Raw genomic sequence first — 24,146 nt, 5'->3', positions numbered from 1 at the left:
GTCTCTGTGGACAGACCGATAAAGACACATTATTCTGTCTATGCAAACCTTACTGTCTTTCTCTCTCTTAATATGTCTCTCTTATGTGTTAGACAGGAGGTGGAGGATGAAATGGAAAGTAGAAGAGGAAGAGGAGGAGGAGGAGGAGGAGGAGGAGGAGGAGGAGGAGGAGGTGGAGGAGGAGGAGGATGAAGAGCAGAAGAGAGGTTCTGGGTTTGTAATCATAGAAACTCTCCATGGTCCTTCCTTCCATTAGCCCTGCTGTCAACACCATTTAAACTGAGCCCTAAACATGCTGAACACACACACACACACACACACACACACACACACACACACACACACACACACACACACACACACACACACACACACACACACACACACACACACACACACACACACACACACACACACACACACACACACACACACAGGGGGGAGTTTCAAAATAAAGGAGTGATGGAAGGAGTGAGGAAAATGTGTGTGTGGTTTAAAAGACACATTTATTTATAGGTATGTCTTTGAGTTATTTAAAAAATGTTTTTATTTTATACTATAAACTACTGACAATTTTTCTCTGTGTTGGAATTCAACAGACACTGGAATGGCTGCCATATACATGTGGAGATAAAGACATTTTTTCTGGAGCTGTATGTTTAGTTCCGCTAATATGCCATGGTGTTCAAATTCAATCATTTTGCAGTAGTTCTCAGCTTTTCTTGCTATCATCAGTCACCTGAACTGCAGACTTGCCTGCACACTTGTCCCTCATTATTCTTAATTGGCCACTCTCAATATGCACCTGCCCTTTTCTCCTCACACTCACATGTCAGGTTTGTGCTTGTGAGTGATTAAGTGACTTTTTTTCGATTGCTCATGCGTATAACATGTGTTTTGGTTTTCTGCTTGATCCCATTAATACTTTTTTGTTGGAAGCTCAATCACAACAGAGCCGGCCAGCTAACCAATCAGAGCAGACTGGGCTCTGGTTTCAGACAGAGGATGAAAAGAGGTGCTGCAGCACAGACAGTATGAGAAAAACAAAGAGCTTTTTGAACATTAAAGCATGGAAACATGTCACAGTAGAGGCATGAAATACTAATATGAACCTGAAAATCTAAGATAAGCTCACAATGAAAGTCACATTACGTCCTTCAAAATGGGTTAGGGTTAGGGTTGAATTTGAGAAATATGCTAGGATGGAGGAAATTAGAGTTTAAGTTTAAAAAATTGTGGTGGCTTCTGCTTCATTATTAGTGGAGCAGATAACATTATATTTTCAGAGGAATCGTTCAAATGGTGATACAAGCACCAAAATTGGCACAGATACTCCTTAGACATTACTCTTTTCAAAAAGTACGCGGGCCACTTGAAATTCAAGATGGTCACCCATTTTCAAGATGGCCGCCATAAGCAGTAATAAATATGCACAGACCTGGCCAATATGGATGACTCTGACATCAATATATACATTTTTAACCATGTAGAATCCAAATCTGGGACCCTTAAACCTCTCTAAAGCTTACTTTTGCCTTATTCTGGCCTTAGATAAAAATAATCCACTATGTGGGCTCACAGGCTAAACCAGGTGAGGTTCTCTGTGTGTGATTAAGCATTTCAGACTCTAACACATTGTGCATGAAGACAGCACCCACAGTTGATTGATGTGGAACATATCCCAGGAATGAAAACTGAATTGGATGCACCCCCAGTGAGTGGGGAGAGAGAGTGAGAAAAGAGTGGATGTCAAGGCACAGCCAGGGCACACTGGTGACATCACACTGCTGTGAAACTCAGCATGGGGTTAGTGTCGGCTAAACAAGCTTTACTGTAACTAGTAGTAGTGGTAATAGTATAGTTTAGTGTCCCAAATGCTATCTAATTCAAGCCTCACAACAGTTAGATAGTAGTTAGATATTAGTTGTATGTAGTTAGATAGCCGCACCTGAATCGTCAGGGTGTGCCAGCGAGGGAGAGTCGAGCCAAGGGTGACGGGTCTTTACATGACTTTGCATGTAATCACCCAGAAGCTGTACAGATCGCACAGGACTTGAATGGCACTGGATGAACGATCGGGCTAGGTGTAGGATTTATGTCTGAACCTAGATGTATCCCACACCTGAATGTGTATAGTCATACTGTGGTAAAGGTGTTAAAAGGATAAACCCTCGGCCTTACTGAATTAATTCATTCATTACCGAACAAGATGGCAAGTTGTTCAGCTCCAGGATCATCTAAATGGAAAACTGACTGGGGCAAATATTGTATTTGCCAAGAGGACAAAGATAATGAGGATTTAAAATCCCCACCTAAACGTTATGCATCTGAACAAGATGGCTACACCATGATTGCGACCAATATCCCCCTGTTCCATGCCCTCAATGAGATGCCCATTGTTCTGGATCCAACCAGACTGGATGAGGGTGGTGGAATAGAAAAAACACTGAGGAGGAACATGACACAGTACCACCAGAGCTGCCGATATCTTTTCAAGAACACCACACTCGACAGGGCAAGAGAGAGAAGGCTTTGACCTCAAAGTGCTCAATCAGAAGAAGGGCAAAACAAACTTCGAAGAACCAGCCGTGAGGGTCTGAGTGCTTCTTTTGTGAACAAAAAGGGCCAGCATCAGAACTGAGACATGCCATGACCATGAAGCTTAACAAAAGGCTCAATGACTGTGCTAAAACTCTAAATGGTGGAAGACTCCTGAAAGTACTGAGTGGTGGAGATGTCATAGCACAGGAGCTCAAATATCATGCTGCATGTTTGACATCCCTGTACAACAGAGAGAGAGCCTACCTGAGAAATGTTGAAAAGAGTGAGGAGAGCCAGCAGTGGGATGTCCACCCACTGGCATTTTCAGAACTAGTAACCTACATAGTGGAGACCAAATTAAGTTCAGAGAGACCTGCAATATTCAGACTTGCAGATATGGTCAATCTGTACAAACAGCGTCTAGAGCAGCTGGGCATTGAGACATCGGATGTTAACGCCACCAGACTGAAGGACACACTGTTGGCTGAAATACCTGAGCTGGAAGCTCACAAGAAGGGAAGAGATGTCCTGCTGGTTTTCCAAAATAATGTAGGCTATGCCCTGTCACAAGCCTCTGACTATAGTGATGCTATGACACTTGCCAAAGCAGCCAAGATCTTGAGGAGACACATGCTGGACCACAAGTTTTCCTTTGATGGAACCTTCCATGAGGGATGTATTGAGGATGCCATTCTACCCAGCCTTCTTCAATTTGTAGGCATGATTGAACACAGGGCTGACATCAAATCCTTACTGAGATTTGGTGCCTCCAAGTCAGACCTTGCAATTGCATAGCTCCTGCAGTATAACTGCTACACAAGACACAAGGAAGGAGCGTCGACTCACAGGCATTCCAAAGATCGGGAAACACCATTCCCCATCTACATGGGAATGTCAATATATGCCAAGGCTAGGAAGAGGATGCTGGTGACAATGCTTCATGAACATGACCTTAGCATTTCCTATGACAGAGTACTGGAAATATCTGTGCAGCTTGGAGATTCAACGGTCAACAGGTACAGAAAGGATGGGGTGGTCTGCCCACAAGTTCTGAGGAGAGGGTTGTTCACCACAACAGCCATGGACAACATTGACCACAACCCCACTGCAACAACTGCAACAACCTCTTTTCATGGCACCAGCATCTCAGCTTTCCAACATCCAACCAAAGACAACCAGAGTGAATACCATGACCCTGTGAGACTTGGAGAGGAGAAGGTGAAGACAGTTCCAGAACTGCCTGACTCCGTCACCAATATACGCCCAGCCTTCTCCTCCAAGAAGAAGCCTTTTCCCCCAAGAAGAAGCCTTCTCCTCCACATAGCCGTCCTGTGCAGACAGATCCAGACACCACTCTGTTAGGACCACAACTGGCAATGAACAACACTAACTATGCACGCTGGCTCCCCATCCATCTCCGAGACATGGTGACCCTCAAAGAGAATCATCCCCAGCTGGCCCAGGAGTTTGCGAGTGGAAAGTTGGTTGTTCACAAGTCAAGGCGAGAGTTCTCTGCAATGGCTATTGACCAGGCTCATGAGCAGTCAAATGCTGTTATCAAAGCTGACGGGGGAGCAGTTGGTATAACTGAAGATCCCTCAGCACTGAGGAGATGGATGATAGCTGGTCCTCAAGTCTGCCACCTGGTTGCACAGTACGAGGCAGCACCTGAAGCCAAGGAAGCTGCAGAACAAACTAGCCACCACAATGAGACACCACAAGCCCAAAGCATTTTCCTTGAGATTGTCAAGAAGCTGACCCAAGTTTTGAAGGAGCTGGGCAATCCTTTCCAGGAAGAGAGTTGGGATATGTTGTCACTGAACACCAATTATATCGCTCATCCCAGTGTAGCTGCACTTCTCAGCACACATTATGAGAGGGGCAGAACTTGTTTCCAGCCGTTCATGGAGGGCCTGCAAAATGAGGAAGTGGCCACCTTCTATGACCCAATCAACAAAACAGGGTACACTTCTTCGAACAGGAACCAGCTTCCGCTGATGCTTCAAAGCAAAAAGTGCTGAAGGAGGACTTTCAGCTCTTCTCCAAGCTGTTCATCTCATGCCAGAGCAGAGAATGTGACCTGCACGAGTTATTTCGCCATGTAAATCAGCAGTTCCCTGCTGCCTTGGGTGATGGTGGGAAGCTTTACTCCAGTCAGAAGTCCCAGCTTGCAGCCATTCTTGAGAGCATGTTACAATACCTGATGTGGAACCAAAGGCTGATGTAATCATCATTGATGGTTCAGCACTGGTGAACACGCTGCCCCCACAAACCTCAAAGACTTTTGAAGACTATGCCATGTTGGATGTGCTCCCCAAGCATACACCACCAAGTACAAGAGAACAGACATCGTGTTTGATGTCTACCAGTCATCAAGTCTCAAGGCTGAAACCAGGTCAAAGCGTGGACGTGGGGTAAAACACAGAGTAATAAGCAAGGGCAAAATCCCTCAAACTGGGGGAACTTCCTATGAGACAGTGATAACAAAACTGAGCTGTTCAGGTTCCTGGCTGACAAGATTGCACATATGTCTACACCCAACTTGGTCATCGAGACCAAAGATGAAGATGTTGCCTGCAATGACACAATCAGCTTGGATGGGATAGCACCATGTAGTCACGAGGAAGCCGACACACGCATCTTTGTGCATGCCAGGCATGCAGTGGAGGAGGGGAGCGAGGTCCTGATGGTTAAGGCCAGTGACACGGATGTCCTGATCATAGCAATCAGTGTTCTGCCTCTCCTTCAACGGATTGGTTAGCTGCAGTTGTGGGTGTCCTTTGGCCAAGAATGCAACCTGAGGTGGTTTCTTATACATGACCTTTACACCTCTATCGGACTGGAAAAAAGCAAAGGAATACTCTTCTTTCATGCCTTCACTGGTTGCGATGTTGTTTGAGGCTTCCGCAACAAAGGGAAAAAGTCTGCATGGCAAACCTGCGATGTGTGTGCTGAGGCATCGGATATCTTTGCCAAGCTAAGACAGTACCCACCAACAGTAGGAGATGATGATCTGGAGGTCCTAGAGAAGTTTGTGGTGACAATTTATGACAGGTCCAGTACAGTTGCATGTGTAGATGATGCCAGACTGGAAATGTTTGCTCGGAAACAGAGGTCTTATGAAGCCATTCCTCCAACTCGTGCAGCACTACTTCAGCATGTCAAGCATGCTGCCTATCAAGCAGGCTGCATATGGAGTCAGACAATACTGCACCAACCAGAGACACAGAGTCCTGCTGACTGGGGATGGACAAAGAGTGGAGATACATGGAAGGTCTTCTGGACAACACTTCCACCCATTGCAGAGTGTTGCCAACAGCTGACCAAGTGTGGATGTCATTCAGAATGCCATGGAAGGTGCAAATGCTACTGATATGGTCTTACCTGCACAAGACTATGTAGCTGCAAGTCTGAGGGTTAGGAAAAGTTCTAATTCCCTATACTTTTAAACACCAGGATCATCCAAATTGATCAAAGTGGTGAGATTATGTGTAAAATGTCCCCATTTACAAGTCTGCATGGCGGCCATCTTGGAAAATGGGCGGCCATCTTGAATTTCAAGTACTTTTTCAAAAGAGTAATGTCTAAGGAGTATTTGTACCAAGGTTAGTGCTTGTATCACTAGTTGAACGATTGTTCCAGTTATCTGCTGCACCATTACAAGTCTGTATGGCAGCCATCTTGGAAAATGGGTGGCCATCTTGAATTTCAAGTGGCCCGCGTACTTTTTCAAAAGAATAATGTCTAAGGAGTATTTGTACCAAGTTTGGTGCTTGTATCACTATTTGAACGATTGTTTCACTTATCTGCTCCACTATATTAACTATAGCTGTATTGACTGATAGTAAACCATGAACATGCGTTTACATTGATAAAGCAGAGCCGACACAAGGGAACAATAACAGCTATAAATACAATCAATATTATCATTAGTTTGTTAAAGACCACAGGTGTAGTGAGTCTGACATGTTTTTCAATTCCAGGCTCATATAATTGGACTAATGATACAGGATTATGCATAAGCAGCCGCTTCGGTAATTAAGTCTGCCCCGGGCCACAGTCTGATGAATTCTGCAGAAGATAAGGAAGGATGCACTTTGCAAGTTTTTATGTTACCGGAGGGTCCTACAGCTGTTACTGCAGTTCAGAATTTACACAATGCAAAACTACTGCAGGAAAGTTACTTAAAGGATCTAAGTAGTTTACCAGTTTTTGCAAAAGATATGTTTATGTCATTTCTTTGAATTATACACTTAACCTTTTTAACAAAAAAGTATTCTCCTGTTGTCCCTGTCCATACAGCATTGTGCTGCTGCAGTTTGTGTGGTAAAGTCTTTATTTAAGGTTGTGTGGAAACTTCTCCTGTCTGAAACAACACGAGGCTCTAGCGTGATTTGTGCTTCTGTTTAAACATGTTTCTTACAGTAATTCCCCTCTGAGACACAGCTGTTTACCTACAACGGGATGTAAAACGCATGTCAAGAGAATTGAGTTATGTTAAAAAGTATATGTTAAGTGCAGCAATGTCTTTTTCAGTCATTTGTTGCTTCTTGACTGTAAAAATCTGAGAAAATACCTTTTTACATGTGGAAATGTGTAATTAAAGGGGCCCTTTCATGCTCTTTTTCTGTTCATATTTTTATTTAGTGTCTCTGTGACATGTTTACATGCTTTAATATTCAAGAAGCTCTTTATTTTTCTCCAACTGCCTCTTCTCACCCTCTGTCTGGAACAAGAGAAGAGTCTGCTCGGTTTGGTTTGTTATTTGTGTGGACAGAAATAGAACAAGTGCCACTGGTAAAAACTGACTAAATGTGTTTTGTTTTAAATTGCATTAAATAAGCAAGAGGCTGTGAAACCCTGCATTCAGACTTCAGCTGTTCACCTATCGTAGGTCCATCCACCTGCAACATTAGACTTCACTACGAGTCTTTTTTTCTAAATGTTATGAAATTCTCAGGTCACAAAAACAATAAAGACCACAGCGTGAAACTGTTTGTGTGTGTGTGACAGTGTGTGTTTTTTTCGATACCCAGTGAGGGAGAGAGGCCAGTGGGTTCAGTGTAGCAAAGATCAGATTTCTGCAAAAGATACAAACACAACACTGCACTCCAGTCATGAAACCAGCAAGTTACACTAAAACGAACACATTTTTTGTGCTGCGGTGATGACGTATTTTTGTAGGCCTACATGGAGTAAACATAGCAAGAGTTCAAACACACTTTAATAATATTCAGAAGTTTTGTTCAGCAGGATAATCTTCACATATTAACACAACTTTGATGATTTTTGATGCGTAGTTCAAAGCTAAACTATAAAAACTTTAGCTCAACACCGCTAAGCTAAAGGTGGCTATTGTTGTTTAGTTATTTAGTTATGTCATTTAGTCACTCATGAGCAATAGCCTTTCTTAAGACCAATAAGGTTTGACAATCAAGAGTGATGTATTTACTGATTTTCTTTTATGTCGTAGAATATAACGTGAAAATCTCACTATGATAAGCGCCGATCTTATATCAAGCATCTAATCGAAAACACGAAAAAAAACATTGACTTCAAGATAAGGGAACCTGGTATGTTAAAACTCATTTTGGGGTTTAAGGACTCATTCATCCAGCTCTCAATAAAACAGTTGAGCTTCAACACAATTCCTTAAAGAGTAAAAATGTACATGAAAGACTAATTATGTTTTAACTAAAATAGAAACAGCACACAGACAGTTTGCAGTTTCACGGTCTTGCACAGGAAAGATGGTCTCATTATTTGCCACCTAGTTGATCTACTTTTTACTTCGTCAGGTGAACACAAAGTACGCAGGCAAGAAGAATACTGCTAGCACTGTGAACATTTGTCTGATGAGTCGTATTGCAATAAAAGGATCAAAGACTGATCTTTAAATTCAGCTTTTGAATCCTTTTTGTGTCTTCCATATAACAGAGAGCGATTCAAAACTCACATTCACACACATTTCGCACATGGCAGTTATTATCAGTAGAAAATTGGCAATTTGGGAATTCTATACTTTGTATTCAGACCTAAAGCAGAAAAATGTCCCTCAACCTCCCTGTTTCAACTTCCTTGAATAATTTTACTTTAATTTATGCATTTCTGTCCAATGGCCAACGTATTTTGCTTTGCATCAGTGGAGCAGAAACCTGATACCTGAAAAGAGAGAATGCATATATGTGGCACAGCATGAAAAATAACCCTGTAGCTCAGCTGGAAAAAAAATCTGGTTTAAAACCTGCAATTCTGCCAGGATTGAGGGCTTCCTGAGTTAGAAACGGATGATAATTTAAAGACATGTAGATTAAAAAATCTGCAAAACGTAATTCTGAAAAATAGAAAACCTCAAATTACTTTGAAATGTTTACGCATTTTGCAACTTGTTGTTATCAGGCCACTTGGAAGAGGAATATAGTGATTTACTCTTGTTTTTTCACTCTGCATAACTCACTTTGACTCGGCCAAATGCCTAAAATATAAATGTGTAGCTACATACTGTTTTCCTCTCACATGATTGAATCTACTTGGCATAATGTAGGCCATTGAAAGGTCTCTGTTGGGTGAGCTAAGCCAATCTGGAGTTTCAGCCAAGTGTGAAATGGAAATTCTCTTTCTGCCTCCTGAGGCCCAGAGCATTTTACTCAGACAAATGACACTTGCAGGGGGGGGGGGGTGTCCAAACTCTGCAACAACTCAGCAAAGAAAATCGGTCCAAAACCACAGCACTTGATATTCATTTAACCTGAGAAAGGTCAATTGTACTTTATTTTCCTGTGTGAGGCTGGAGAAAAGTATTATCTCTTCTCTAGTTCCCCTTCCCTCTAAAGGAGGTTTAGCAAAATCCAGATGCTTAAAAAAACCTTAGTACGGCTGCCAGACCATTTAGACCTGCTTCGTCTTGGCACTCAAAGAAATTAAACAGTTATCCAGAATCCTTATTTCAAGATCCCATAAAAGTCCATGTGTGAAATGTAACTTGCTAATATCAGATGTTATTATTCTAGAATTTCACACACTTTCAGACAACCTGCCGTTGCGCAGACTACACAAACATAGTGGAGCATTCAGCAGCTAAAGAGACAGATATTTCGCTCAGTAGCTGGTGGAGACCTAAAACAGAACTAAAAAAAAGTATCAAATTTGACTTACATTCATCAAGTGGACCCAAACACGACTCCAAAGCAATGCTCTGTGTCTGCTATGTAGAAATAAGAAACTAGCCATATCAACATGTGATTGAATCGGTTTGAACAAACAGCTGACCTGTCATGGATAAGAACATGGGTTTGACCTTTGACCCTAAATCAGTTGCTTGTGTTGAAAGCAGAGAGCAGTGTGTTGTGTCAGACGGGACTCATGGGGCCTGTAGATCCATGTGTATCCTGGATGAACTCTACAGAGTTTGACCTTGAAGTGTGGACTGACGTGTGACTCTCTGGCATGTGTGTGAGGCCCAGCCAGTTATCCTAGTCGTACATTTCTCTGTGCATGTGTGTGTGTGTGTGTGTGTGTGTGTGTGTGTGTGTGTGTGTGTGTGTGTGTGTGTGTGTGTGTGTGTGTGTGTGTGTGTGTGTGTGTGTGTGTGTGTGTGTGTGTGTGTGTGCATTTCAGTGTGTCAAACTTTGCTTAATTCAAGCAGTAACCTCTGGTTCTGATAAGTGAAGCCAATGCAAAAGTGCTTTAACCCTGTATTCTCTTTACTATTAATTAGTGCACGTTAGAATGCGATAACGCAAGGTTTCTGGTAAGAAAAGGAGAAAACATTCCCGCCTAAAAACTAAGTCAAATTGCCTCATTTGAGCTTTATGGAAACTACTCTAGAAGTAAAACTTTTCACATTCAAAAAGAGTTTCAGATGTTTTACTAAACAGTCAAATGTGAAAATACATACCAACACAAAATAATTCAAATGTCTGCAACAGCTGGACAACAAAACGCCTATTTAGGAGGTTTATTTATATTTCCTAAGCAAAAGTAACAGTAGATTGTGATTCCCCTGTGCTGTGGTTTATTCAACAGAATAAAGAGGTGGACTGACGGGGCTGAGTTCCAGTTCTTAGACTGGACCCCTGGGGGTCTGTGATTTACTGAGCGAGTTGTCAGGCGCATATGAGGGTTCTGTTAAGCCAATATTTTCCCTCTCTGCGTGGGGACAATGGGTCAAATAAAACACACATTTAAGAACGATTTAGGGGTTTAATTCTGGAGTGAGACAGAAAATATAAGTGGCAGAGGCAGTGCTCACATATCTTACTTAATTCCATAACGTAAAAACACAAGTTAAAGTATAGAAGTATTATCAGTAGAAACACAAAAGATAAAAAACTTGTTGTGCAATAAAAAATCTGATTGATATAAAGGATATGCAACACTATATTACAACATTAGATTGCTAACACTGAGATGTCAATGTATAAGCAGCATTTAAGAGTTGTAGTTGCTCATAATTTTAAGGCTTGTATTTGTATTTTTTTGCTCTGCAGCACCTCTTTTCACCCTCTGTCTGAAACCAGAGCTGGCTTGATCTGTTGTGATTAGTCAACTGCTTCGAGACGTAGCAATGCCTTAGCAATGCCCAGTCACACTCATGCTTACAGAAAAGAAAGACGTATTTTGCTATTAACGGGAATTAAACTCCTAATTTCTTACTAATTTCTTGATTGGTTACTTCAGCATCATAACTTTGACCCAGTTATTTTAAACAGTTTGAAACTGCTAGCTAATAAAAGCTAATCCTCGTTGAGCCTTCACCCCCTGCTGTGAGAAAAAGTAAGAAACTATAAGACTGAAGATCATAAATAGAGAGGTTTTGACTGCATTCTTGCTTTATTGGCCAGCACAGAGCGGTGAATTGTTACAGGAAATATGTTTGCGAGCAGTCTAAGCCACCTCTTAGTGGCTGTGAACGGTTAAATAACTACAATGTGCCAAGTGTGTCTGACTGCACAGGAAACCCGAAATCTTATATATACGACACATGAATATGGCTTTCAGGTCGTCTTCACAGACTCACGATTTTAAAACCTAACCAGTTTAGTCAGAAACATGGACAAAGTTACCATCTTCCCTAAAAATGTAATATACCAGAGTTGTTAACTTCTTGTAATCAGGTATAAGATTCCTATTTGGATCCTTAGCTGTACACTTTACTTTCCAATGCTATTTCAATACAAAATCAAATGTATTGTCACGTGTCCTATTACAATAAATCAAAAACTAGATGCGTCATATGATACTTTACTGAAAGAAAAGAAAGATTTGAACACGCCTGACTGGGACCAGTTGACAGAGCAGTTGAGCTGAGTAAACCAGTAAGGGAGTGAGTAATTTATAGAGGCCTGATACAAACGTCTCTTTATGTATTCTATTCTTTTCTGAAGACTGTCTGTCATCACTCCCACCCTAAAAAATCTGAAAAACACATTTTTATCACTGGAACAATGGGAATGTTGCTTTCCAATATCTGATATCCACATTTGAAAAATAAATCACTCCTACTCTTGAAGGAATTATTGTTCTCATTTATAAAAAACACATTTATGCGCTGAAACACTTCTGGGAGATCTCTACCTGCAAAGATAGATAGTTCTCTTGCTTTTTTATATATCATGATTGTTTTCTATCCTTTCCTCACTCATAAAAGCCTTGTTGGGAGATAAGCTCATTTGCTTTTTGCTGAGCGTGAAGTGATAAGTTTGCTACCTCTTTTATGCCTTTATATGAGGCAACAGCCAGAAACAGGCTAGGTTAGCTTAGCATAAAGCCAAGAAACAGCTAGTTTTGCTCTTTCATGGTCTTGTGTGGTTTGCAGTCATAAAGACACCAATTTTGAAGTTGTGAACAGGTTGTTTTGTAGTTGGTTTGGTTTTGGGTTTGGTTCTTTTTCGAAATAACCTGTCATTTTGATTCAAACTCTCTTTCTTTGTCACTGATCCAGTAAATAATGACAGCTGAAAATCCTTTACCTTTACCAGGAGGTAAATCAGGAGCAAAACCTGCTCTATCGCCTGTAGGTATGTTCCTGGAAATCATTTAAAACGTGTCTGCTGTTAATCAGTCTCAGTACAGCGCTGCCATTACTTCTGTGCTGCTGGACTACTTCCTTAATTGATGCTTGATGTTATTTGTTACCAATTGAACAGCTTTATGAAACTTTCTTCTGCCACTTAAAAATGCATTCTTAAAAAAATGTAAGAAGATCTCATATGGTGCAACAGGAGTTGCAATGGATTCTTCTTTCAGTTCATCATTACTCCAGAGGGTTCAAGACCTGGAGGTCACCAAGCATGGGGCAGGATAATCTGTATTTGTGTGCACTCACACGTTATTAGATGATGTCATTCAAGTAATTGGAAGCAGCATAGGTGTGTGTGTGTGTGTGTGTGTGTGTGTGTGTGTGTGTGTGTGTGTGTGTGTGTGTGTGTGTGTATGTGTATTAAACGATAATAAATGACATCAGGGAATAGAGCTGCTTTGTTGACATGATGTGCTTGTTGCTATAAGTCACTGAGGCTGCAAATCTGCACACACACACACACACACACACACACACACACACACATACACACACACACACACACACACACACACACACACACACACACACACACACACACACACACACACACACACACACACACACACACACAAACACACACACACACACACACACACACACACACACACACACACACACACAAACAAAACAGTTTCTTACTTCAGCAACACTGGAGAGAAGAAATGAATATGTGGAACATTAATGGATCAATCTTTTAGGCAGTTGTTTCATTTTTTTGTGGTGTGTTTTACATTACATCAAAATTGTTGTATTCCCATATGAACTTCAAACACACTCAGGAAATGCGTTGCATGGGATTGAATGTACAGTTTGGAGAGTTTGGGTTGTATATTAGCCCACTACAGAGCAAGTACTTAAAATAGTTCCAATGACAACTAAATTAGTGATCACAAACTCAGGTTCTCAATACACACATCAGGCATCTGAAAATGAATACACTATTGACACTTATTAGAAAAATCTCAGTTTTTAACCTATGATCAAATTTAGAAAACTGTAGTAGGTAATTCTAAACGGCCAGGGAAAGTGTAAAAAAGGGTTGTACATAAAATAATAAATACAATCTCAGACTTGTAGGTGAAACCACGAGGGGCTCAGTTTTAGCGACTTCATATGGGCCGCTATCGAGCCATTTCGCCTGCACCGATAACATGACTCCTACAATATTCAAATCTTCAGTCCGGACAATTCTGCCGAATAAAAGTTGAAGCCCTCAAAAATGTGATTCATTCGGGGAATAATAATAATTTAAAAAATCTGACTTCAGTTGTTCCTTCGCTCAGATTGTCGGTGCTCAGGCCCTAACACACATATTTTATATTCAACCTGCTTAATGTGGGCATATTATCAGACACTTGCCTTTTGTACATCCAGACCTCTTCTAGATCAATGCAGATAAAACATGACATTTCCCTAAAGCTTTTAAATATGGTGTACAATGGAAACAACAGAGATTAAGAGATTATGGTAAGCATAACCATCGTATGTTTTTCAGGGTATGAACAGTGTACAGCATCCAATAAAATGAGTTTGTTGTGTTTTATAACAGTGGTTCTTAAACTTTTTGTCTGACGACCCCACAAAAAAAACTGGAGAGGTTTGGTGACCCCACTTTCCCAAAAGTGTGTAAGTGTGACGTCACGTTTCCGTAGCAACCGATTTTTTGTTCCAATCCAAACAAATTAACAATGTATGACGATTATTTTATGGAAAAGGAACGATTTTGTGTGAATTAATTTACGAGTTTGCGTCTCCAATGATTTGAGTGATAGTCATACATTTTGAAAGAAACAGCAATGCCATCTGCAGTTTGGTTGTTTGGGGGCGGGCTGTAAATCGCGTTGCCAGGACAACGTTATGCATTGCAAACCCATGGTAACGACTGTCAATCAAGCAAAAACAAATAGGCAATGTGTAAGAAAAGGCCTGGGCGGCAACAATTTATTAACGCAAACAAGAACTGGAACAAACAAAGCAATGAAACAAATGTCCAAATCAAACGGGAGTCAAGAGTCAACAGAGAGTGTGTATGATTGGAACGATCTCACTTCCTCTTATACGGACGCCATGTCAATGAGAAGGATGGGCCTGCTTCCGCGAGCATAGCAGGTCAATTCGGGGATCGATGCTGCTCACAGCAACACGAAGATTCTCCTCCATGCTGTTGAGACGACATCTGTATTTGTTCTTTATGTAGGCCAGGGACGAAAATGTCTTTTCGCACAGATAGGTTGATCCAAACGGCGTGAGGATGTCCATGGCAGCCTTGGACAACCCGGGGTATTCCTGCACAACTGACAGCCAGAATTCATCTAGAGTTTTTGAGGCAAACGACGCCTGCAATGTGCGGTCGCTGGACAGCTCAATCAGCGCATCCTCGAGCTCAGATGGCAGGTTGTTTGAGGAGCAGTTGGTGAATGGTTGTCGTACCCAGTCAAAAGGCTCTACATTCTCCGTGAGGAAATACTTATTGAATTTGTCGAGGAGACTACGAAGATGACAGGTTATTGACTCTTTCAATGAATTGGCATTCATGTCACTCTCCAAAAAGTCGTGCAGCTCCGAGAACATTTCAAAGTCCCCACTCTCTGCACGGGCTGCCCAACGCTGCAATTTTTTTGTGAAAGCATTCACTTTGTCTGAGAGGGTCAGGATGTTTGTGCTGGGGCCTTGTAGTGACAGGTTGAGACTATTTAATTTGTCAAATATGCACGCCAGGTATGCAAGACGTGATAACCATCTCGAGTCAGTGAGATGGTCTGCAAGAGGGGAATGCACGTCTGAGAGGAAGGTGCGCACCTCGCTTCGCAACTCGAACAGGCGTGTAAGAACTTTGCCCCGTGAAAGCCACCTTACCTCTGAATGAAAAAGAAGGGATTCATGTGCAGACCCCATTTCCTGGCAGAGAAGGGCGAAGAGTCGTGAATTTAAAGGGCGCGATTTGATCGAATTCACTATTTGGATTGCTGTTTGAAGAACATTGTTAAGCTCGGGTTCAAGTGTCTTGGATGCCAGGGCCTCCCTATGGATAATGCAGTGTGTGAACTTGACATGTGGTGCAACGCTAAGGACCTTGGCTTTCAGCCCTTTGTGTTTTCCCATCATAGCCCCGGCACCGTCAGTGCATATGCTTATGCATTTATCCCAATCCAGGCCTGTCTCCTCCATCCAACCATTAAGACAGTTAAAAATGTCTCCACCAGTACATCTTCCTTCCATCGGAGAGCAGCACAGCATGTCCTCATGCAGTTTCCCGTCATGACTGTAGCGAATGAAAACCATTAAATGGGCTACATTAGTCAAGTCAGTAGACTCGTCTAACTGCAAAGAAAACCGGCTGTTTTTCACTCTCTCGATGAGCTGGCATTTCATATCATTAGCGATGTCGTTAATGCGTTTGGACATGGTATCATTGGAGAGGGGAATCTGTTTAAGCACACTTGCGATCTTTTCACCATGCATTGCTGTGGTCATCGCAATTGCTGCAGGAAGGATGAGGCTTTCAGCAATTGTGTGTGGCTTTTGTGCTTTGGCTACAAGGTGGGCCACTTTGTATGACGCTGCCAAGGCTTTGGTGGGCACAGTAGCTTGGCTATGCACAACGGTCTTTTGCCCATGCAGCGCAGCTTCTTTTCGTAAAAAAAATGTCATGGGTTTCTGAGCATCATCTGGATGTCGGCTTTCGAGATGTCGTCTCATTTTTGTGGGCTTTAAACTTTCATGTGCCAGAACATCGCCGCAAATAACACACTGTGGGTGGTCGAGCTCATGTTTTACCTGGCACGTGAATCCATATTTAAGAATTCTTTCAGGTATCGGCGACGCCTCGTTGGTGGGTCTTTTTTATTCTCACCACCGGCCAAACTTGTCCCATCTGAGGATCGCGGAGGAGTAGGTGCACAACTGGAGGTAGATGGCACTTCTGAGCTCAAATCATTGTTTTTTAGCAGCCACCTGTCCATTTTTGATGAAAGTTATAACTAGGCTAGTGGCTAAAAAAGTGGCTAGTATCACAAACGTGGCTAGTAACGTGGCGAGTTAACTATGACGTATTGTAAAAAAACCGGGAAGAAATTGAGTTTGAACAGTGGGCGCAGATTGTTACATTGTTTCTATCATAGGACCAATAAACGATTCGAAACGCCATTTAAAGCTGGGCAACTTTTTTTTTTCTCTCTCTCTCTCCCTCTTAACAGCGTGTAGGAATGAGAAAAAGGCAGATTTTCATTGTATTGACATTTTATTTTTCGTTGTTTCACCAGGTGTTATAACAGCTAATTTCCGACTGAAGTAACAAATAATTTTGCGACCCCACGGAAGTTTTTGCCGACCCCGTTTGGGGTCGCGACCCCTAGTTTAAGAATCACTGTTTTATAAGACTTAACCCACCCTGTCATCCGCCCTTTCAAGATCACTTACACACTTCATTCAAGTGCAAAGGGGGCTCCTCTGCATTGTCTCGAAACACACACCCCAGCAGTTAATGTGTATCACAGTGACAATGAAGTTATTGCACAATACTAAACATCTGCAGTGCACGCTTCATTAGACCGCAAACACACACTCGATTAATCTCATTGAGGTTTCATTCACTCGACGTGTCGGCATCTTCGCCCCTAATGAAACCATTGTTGAGACGTCAGGGCCACTTATAGTGACACCAGTGAATGTGGAACAGATTTACACTTCACTCTGCACAAAGGCAACTCTGCCAGCCACACACACACACACACACTCACACACGCACGCACGCACGCACGCACACACACACACACACACACACACACACACATACACACACACATACACACACTTACTCAGACTTTTCTTAGTGACAATTGCCAGCACTTAATTCAATGACAATTGAACCAGTGACCTCTTAATGAATCCATTTAATGACACACAAGGCCAGACCCCCCATTTCTGCTAGCACACACACACACACACACACACACACACACACACACACACACACACACACACACACACACACACACACACACACACACACACACACACACACACACACAGACTCTGCAGGAGTACAAATTGAACTGGACAGAACCATGAACTCGAGAAACCTTGAACTGCAGCAGCACTCTAATCTTAAAAAAACTAACTAAATAGTAGATGGTGGGAGAGAAACAAGAAAGAGAAGAGGAGAAGTAGGGGGAGCGAAAGAGGGAGGAAGGAGGAGAGTAAAGGAGGGGGAGCGAGGTTTGTTGTGTTGATGTTTTCTCTGGCAGCGCGTGCAGTTTGAGCTGCACTCACCAAGGGAGATCATGAGAAACTGACGCTCATCTGGCTCTGAGAGCAAAACCTCCATCCAACGGGGGGGGGGAGAGGAAGAAGAGGGGAGACAAGAGAGGTTCGCACCCACACAAATATGAAGGGAAAACACCTCTAGAGAAGGTTACGTTGAAGAAACACTGCTAGATTTACACTGGAAATATGTTTAAAACATGTATTTAGGATGTTACAGGATAAAAAGAGAAAAAGGGAATCCCTTAAAGCAGTTCAGTTTAATGAAAGGGAACTTAATGTGGTTCATCCTGCTATTTGAAGTAATCACATCCTTAGTCTGAAACTGAAACAAAATACTTCTAAAAGTTTGAAAGGACGACAACTTTGGGTTAAAGGGATGTGTGTGTGTGTGTGTGGGGGGGGGGGGTGGGGGGATCTGATCACTGACCAGTTGCTTGTAAATGTGGGTTCTAAAGTAATCAGCTCATTGCAGTGGATGTAAACTTGTTCTCCGATTCCCTGACTTAAAACTAATTCTTTCCTAACTGCAAACAGAGGAAAATCGGGTGGTACAGATGACGTATTTTTGTAGGCAGACCTGAAAGTTAGCATCACAAAGGATCCCTAGATCATTTTTTAAAATGTTTCCATTGGATTTTGAAACCTTGAGTATTTTGATGCCAGTAACTTTCAATTGAGTACAATTTTGAATGCAGGACTTTTACTTGTGACAGAGTATGTTACACAGTTGTATTACTACTTTTACTTTAGTTAAAGACCTGAGTACTTCAATTAGCATCGCAAAAGATCCCTAAATAAATAAATTGATGTTATTTTTCCATTGTATTTTGAAACATTGAGGAAAATAATATCTTTATAAGATTCAAGTTTTGTTCAGCAGGATAATCTCAACATATTAACAACACTTTCATGATTTTTGAAGCGTAAATCCAATCACAAGAAGTAAGGCTCACGATCGCTAAGCTAAAGGCGGCTAATAATTGTTGTGATGGCATTTTGCACCAGTGGAGTATTTACTGATGTATTTCATGTCCTAAAACAAAACATTAACATCTCTTCAGCCTGAGTTCACCACAGGTATCTACCACAAACAAGGAGAAACAGAAGTGCTAAAGTGAAAACTAATTTCTCGGTTTTAGGACTTATTCCTGCACCACTTTTGCTTTCATGTACTGGAACAGTTTCCACGAATAGAATACAAGTGTTTAGAACAGAGACTAGATTGAATGAATACAGAGCTGAAGATACAGAGATGTAGTAAAACTGAACTTTGGCCAAAGTTTCTACAAGCAGAATCATGTTTCTGCTGCTTTTCTTTGGAGATGTAACTGAAGACATGGAAATAAACTGTAACAAGCGTGCAGAGAATTAAACTCATGTTGGTTTCTCAGCAATAACAGCAGATCAGAATGGATATGCTCATAATAAAGCACCAGACACACCAACATCATGCAGCCACTGAGTCGGTAAACCCGGAGAACCAGCATCACTGCTATGTGTCACTTTAATCCTCTGAGCAAACTCATGATCACCTGTGATTCAAACTTTACTTACATTTAAAATGCAAACAACAGTTACTGACATCTGTGTCTTTGCTTCTAAATGTCATTGTACTTACTCAAATTACAAACATCTCCATTTCATTGCAATGCTATAAGTAGAAAATGCTTCTTTACTTCTTTCAACGTATAAAGTTAAATACCTATATGAAAGTGACTTTTTTAAGATAATTACATCAATCATCTTTTTAACTGACATCGATATCGATATCGATAACCTCATTTTTTCAGAGGCAAAACAAATGAGGAAAGGAGGAGGGAGAAGGTTGTAAATATTGTGGTTTTTACAGTGATGATTAAGAACTAAGTACATTTACTCATGTTCTGTACTCAAGTACAATTTTAAGGTACTTTACCTCAGTATTTTCATTTTATGCTACTTTTATTCCATTACATTTATATTTTTCTCCTCTATATTTTACAGTTTTATTTAACAGCTATTTTGCGGAAGTATATTAATAAATCAAACTAAATAAATGATGATATATTATTAAAGGTTAAGCTATAGCCAGCAAGAAATTCAAATCAACCCCACCTCTACCAAGTACAACATTGACATTAATATCTCAATGATAATATTAATACTAAATATATATATATATGATTCTAAAATGTACTTTTTGTGCTTTAAGAACATGTTGCCAATAACTTTTACTTGAGTACAATTTTGAATGCAGGACTTTTACTTGTAACCGAGTATTTTACAGAGTTGTATTACTACTTCTACTTTAGTTAAAGACCTGAGTTCTTCTTCCACCTCTGGATTTTAACTTTTGAGCAGATGTAAAAATAACCAAAAGGACCCAGGTTCAACCAAAACAACAGGTCCCTTTAAACCAAAAAGACTTTGAACGAGACACTGACTTTCATAATTTAAAGAAAGTCTTCCAATAACACCACATAAAATCTCCATATGATCCATCACATTAAAAGCTTATTAAACTTACCTGACTGGATGCAGAACCGGTTATTATTCCCAACTGTCACTCCGAGTCCAGCACACCACACGAGTCATATCCAGTGTTGTGTTGTGTGTGTGTGTGTGTGTGTGTGTGTGTGTGTGTGTGTTCATTGGGTTTGGCAGCAGCCTGCTAGGTACTGATAGCGTTCCGTCCTGCAGCTGGAGAGGGTTTCACAGCGACGTCAGAGAGAGTCTGAAAACACAGCGCTGAATGAAGTACCTCCTTTTCTCCCCTCTGCTCTCCTCCTCTCTCCTTCTCTGTCTCACTATGTTTCCACCTCTGCTCTCCACTCCTCTCACTCTGCTTTAGCTTCTTATCCACTCCCTTTTTGCGTTTCTCTCCTCCTCTTTCAGCACTTCCCACTCTAACATCTGCTCCTTTATTTTTGTCAACTAATGCACCTTTGTTTCCTCTCTTCACCTCCTCCTCCTTCACTTCTCATGCCACCTTTCCTTTCTTTCTTTATTGATTGCTAACAATTCAAACTTTCTCTCTTTGTATTTTTCTGTCTTTCTGTCATTCTCTCTTTCTATTTCTCTGTTTCTTTCTTTCTTTCTTTTATGTAAATGAAGTGTTTTGAAAAAATTGAATACTTTTTTTTTCTTTTTCTGTTGACTTTTTTCTTTCTGATTCTTTCTCTTTTGTTTTTCTCACATTCTGCCTTTTTTCTCAATGCTTGTATTTCTCAAATCTTTATCTGTCTCTCTATATGTTGCCTCTCCTCCTTCACGGTCAGTTCCTCCTTTCTCTCCACTCTTCTTTTTTCAAGTCCTAAAGATGCAGAATTTCTTCTCTCTGTCATCTCTGATCCATCATCTTCATTCTTTTCTTACCATGCACTCTCATTCTCTGGTAAATGTTTCCCCTTTTCCTCATCCCTTTTCTCAAATCCAATATCCCCCCTTTTTTTTGGCTTCCATTCAGTCCTTTCTTGGGGACACTCTCCCCTTTTGGCTGTTTCTCAGCAACTCATTTTAAACTCCTTAAACTGTTCTGAAATTTACTCTTCCTGCATTTGCGAGTAAGAGCAAGCATTTCAGAATCCCTCTCCGTCTCTCCTGTTCCCTTCCCCTCCCCCTCTCCTCTCAGAGAGTATCATGTTTGTCTTTAAACTACATAACTTGGCTGCAGCTCAGACCACATACATCATTGACCCTGCTGCTTTATATCCTGATGGATGGTCGTGCCTTTGTGAAAATAAACATTGCATACTAAACGTAGACTCATCACACAATCCGTCTGTTTGAAGAGGTTTTCTTAGCAATGCAAGAGTGTAAACCTTAACATCATATTACTATAAGAAAGGAAGGCCTGTATACAAATATAAAGTGTATATGTGGGTGGAGAGGTTTACTGTGAACCAAGGGGTTGGACACATAATCATGTCAATAATACAGTAAACAAGAGATAAATATGACTTGGTTCTGTTTTGATCACAATGGGAATCCAAGTGTATTTTGTTTCTCCTGCCATTTCACATTTTACACATTCAAAGTAATCTTTAAAAAGACCCTTTTGTGCTTTTTGGGGGTCTCCCTCTCCTGTAGTGTATTATATAGGTTTTTGTGCATGTAAATGGTCTGCAGAGGCTAAAATCCCAAACACCTGAAACGCCTCGCTTGGACTCCTTTGTTTACTTCCGTTACATAATGATATCACTACATAACACTCAAGCTTCTATTGGCTAGAGCTCCAACACATTCTACGTGACAGGCTAAGGGGTGGGACTCCTATAGGCGATTTACCAATCACAACAGAGCCAGCTAACCAATCAGACGAGACTGGGCTCTTTTTTCAGACAGAGGGGGACAAGAGGAGCTGCAGCACAGGCAGTATGAGAAAAAGAAAGAGCTTTTTGAACATTAAAGCATGGAGACACAAAATACAAATATGAACCTGAAAATTAGGATTATATGTCCTTTCTGGATCCGGTTGTAATTACAAATCAAATATATCCTTATTCTTGTCGTGTTTTGTAATGACCCTCTTTGAAATGTCTGCAACAACCTCCAAAAATATCTTTTTTAAAAGGGACTTTAACAGGAAAACGAGAAAAGTTTGGCGCGATTAGTCAGAAGCCTTTTCTACAAATATTATATTTCAATAGTTCTCACAAAGAAGATGTTTTTACCATACATCTCTTCAGAATAGCTACAATTTTACGAGAACTTGCGTCACATTTGTATTATCAACCAGGACAAATATTTAAGAAAACAAGGAACAAACATTTAACATATCATTACAATCATTAAATAAAATGTTGTAAGACCCTTTTAGATACATTTGATCTGTTTGTGAAACCACCAAGTAGTAAACATGTTCCCATTTGCAGCTATGAATCAATCCTTTGTGTATATTTTTCGAATGGAGTCCTCTTTACTGTCACGTTCTTTTTGTTTTTAGAAGTTTTTCTGTCATTATCACACCACATCAAAGCGCCATCAGAACTAAAACTATGCAGCTCCGTCCAGAAGCTTTCTCAAACTACCGTGTGAAAATCTCGTAAGACACTGACTGAAGTCATTGAACTTCGCCTCTAACCTTAACGTTTTTGTGAAGTTCTCCCCATAAGGGAAGCTGTGATGTGGGGACGCTGACACCAGTTTAAGGATCATGGGGGACACATTAACTTAGCCGTCCCATAACGAGTTCTGTTTTATGTCACTTTGTTTGGTTTGTTGTCTGATGTTTATGTGTATAGAAGAATATCTCAAAGTAATTTGCTGCAAAGCCAGATGTTTATTTCGAGGATTTCTACAGAATTTTATCCAAAGCATAACAAAATCAAGTTTTTATTTGAATGCCTGTCTCCTCGTTTAAATATTTACAGTATATGAATGACAGAAAGTATGTGTGAGTGAACATCTTAATTCCAAACTGAAAACATGAATCTTTTCCTAACAGCTTTTGTTTCTCAGATTTCAGGCAGTGATTTGCAAGAGCTGCAGGACAGTCCAGTCATTGAAGGCAATCAAATGTATATTTCTATATGCACTTCAGTCCACATTAGAGTGTATCATGAGAGGGTCATTCGCAATTGTTGGCAAACGTGAAGCTAGCTTTTGTCTCAAATCAAACTGTATGCAGTACTTAAAGGCCCAAACCTATCAAAGAGCTCCAGACCAAAATGATATATTTGCCATTAGGTGAAGTGTATGATTTAATGCTGGTCCATGTATGCATTATTGTAACCTTTAACATTATTGGAAGTGCATTATATTTTCCAATCTGACCCTTTACACTCAAATGAGAGCTAGTTTGAAGAAACAGAGCATTCAATTTCAATTTCTGAATATCCCAAGTGGGCTCAAACAGTGACTATTTACAAAAGCAGCCTAAAATAAACAATTAGGTGCATGTTTCCATAGCAACCCCTACTAGCACAGATCCACTACATTTTAAAGAGGACATATGCTCATTACAAGGTTTCATATTTGTATTTTGTGCATATACTGTATCATGTTTAGATGCTCTAATGTTGTTTATTTTTATAAACCAGAGCCTAGTCTGCTCTGATTGGTTAGCTGGCAAGCTCCGTTGTGATTGGTCAACCACATAGAGATGTCCCGCCCCATTAGCCTATCATGTAAAAGCATTCGGCCAATTTAAAAGAAATTTGAAAATAGCCCTGGTTTACAAGGTAACAATGGTAATAACAAGCACCCATAATGTGTTCAACACAGCCTCCTGAGGAAATGTTCAGTAAGCTCACAATTAATAAGTTGTTTGCTGTCG

At 40.8% G+C, this 24,146-nt stretch overlaps 1 protein-coding gene across 3 annotated transcripts in view; it reads right to left on the bottom strand.

Annotated features, from left to right (window-relative positions):
* The window catches only part of ripor3 (RIPOR family member 3), a 59,105-nt gene extending 38,588 nt beyond the window's left edge, over window positions 1–20,517 (bottom strand). For all 3 annotated transcript variants that reach the window (XR_010168161.1, XR_010168160.1, XM_063910215.1), the window contains exon 1: window positions 20,397–20,517. The gene's annotated coding sequence lies outside the window, so the exon portion shown is untranslated. The remainder of the gene's footprint in view (window positions 1–20,396) is intronic.
* Window positions 20,518–24,146: the final 3,629 nt, after the last annotated feature.

The sequence above is a fragment of the Eleginops maclovinus genome, chromosome 20 (assembly GCF_036324505.1).
Source record: "Eleginops maclovinus isolate JMC-PN-2008 ecotype Puerto Natales chromosome 20, JC_Emac_rtc_rv5, whole genome shotgun sequence".
NCBI classification, from domain to species: Eukaryota; Metazoa; Chordata; class Actinopteri; order Perciformes; family Eleginopidae; genus Eleginops; species Eleginops maclovinus.
This window is presented reverse-complemented; position numbering and strand designations above follow the sequence as displayed.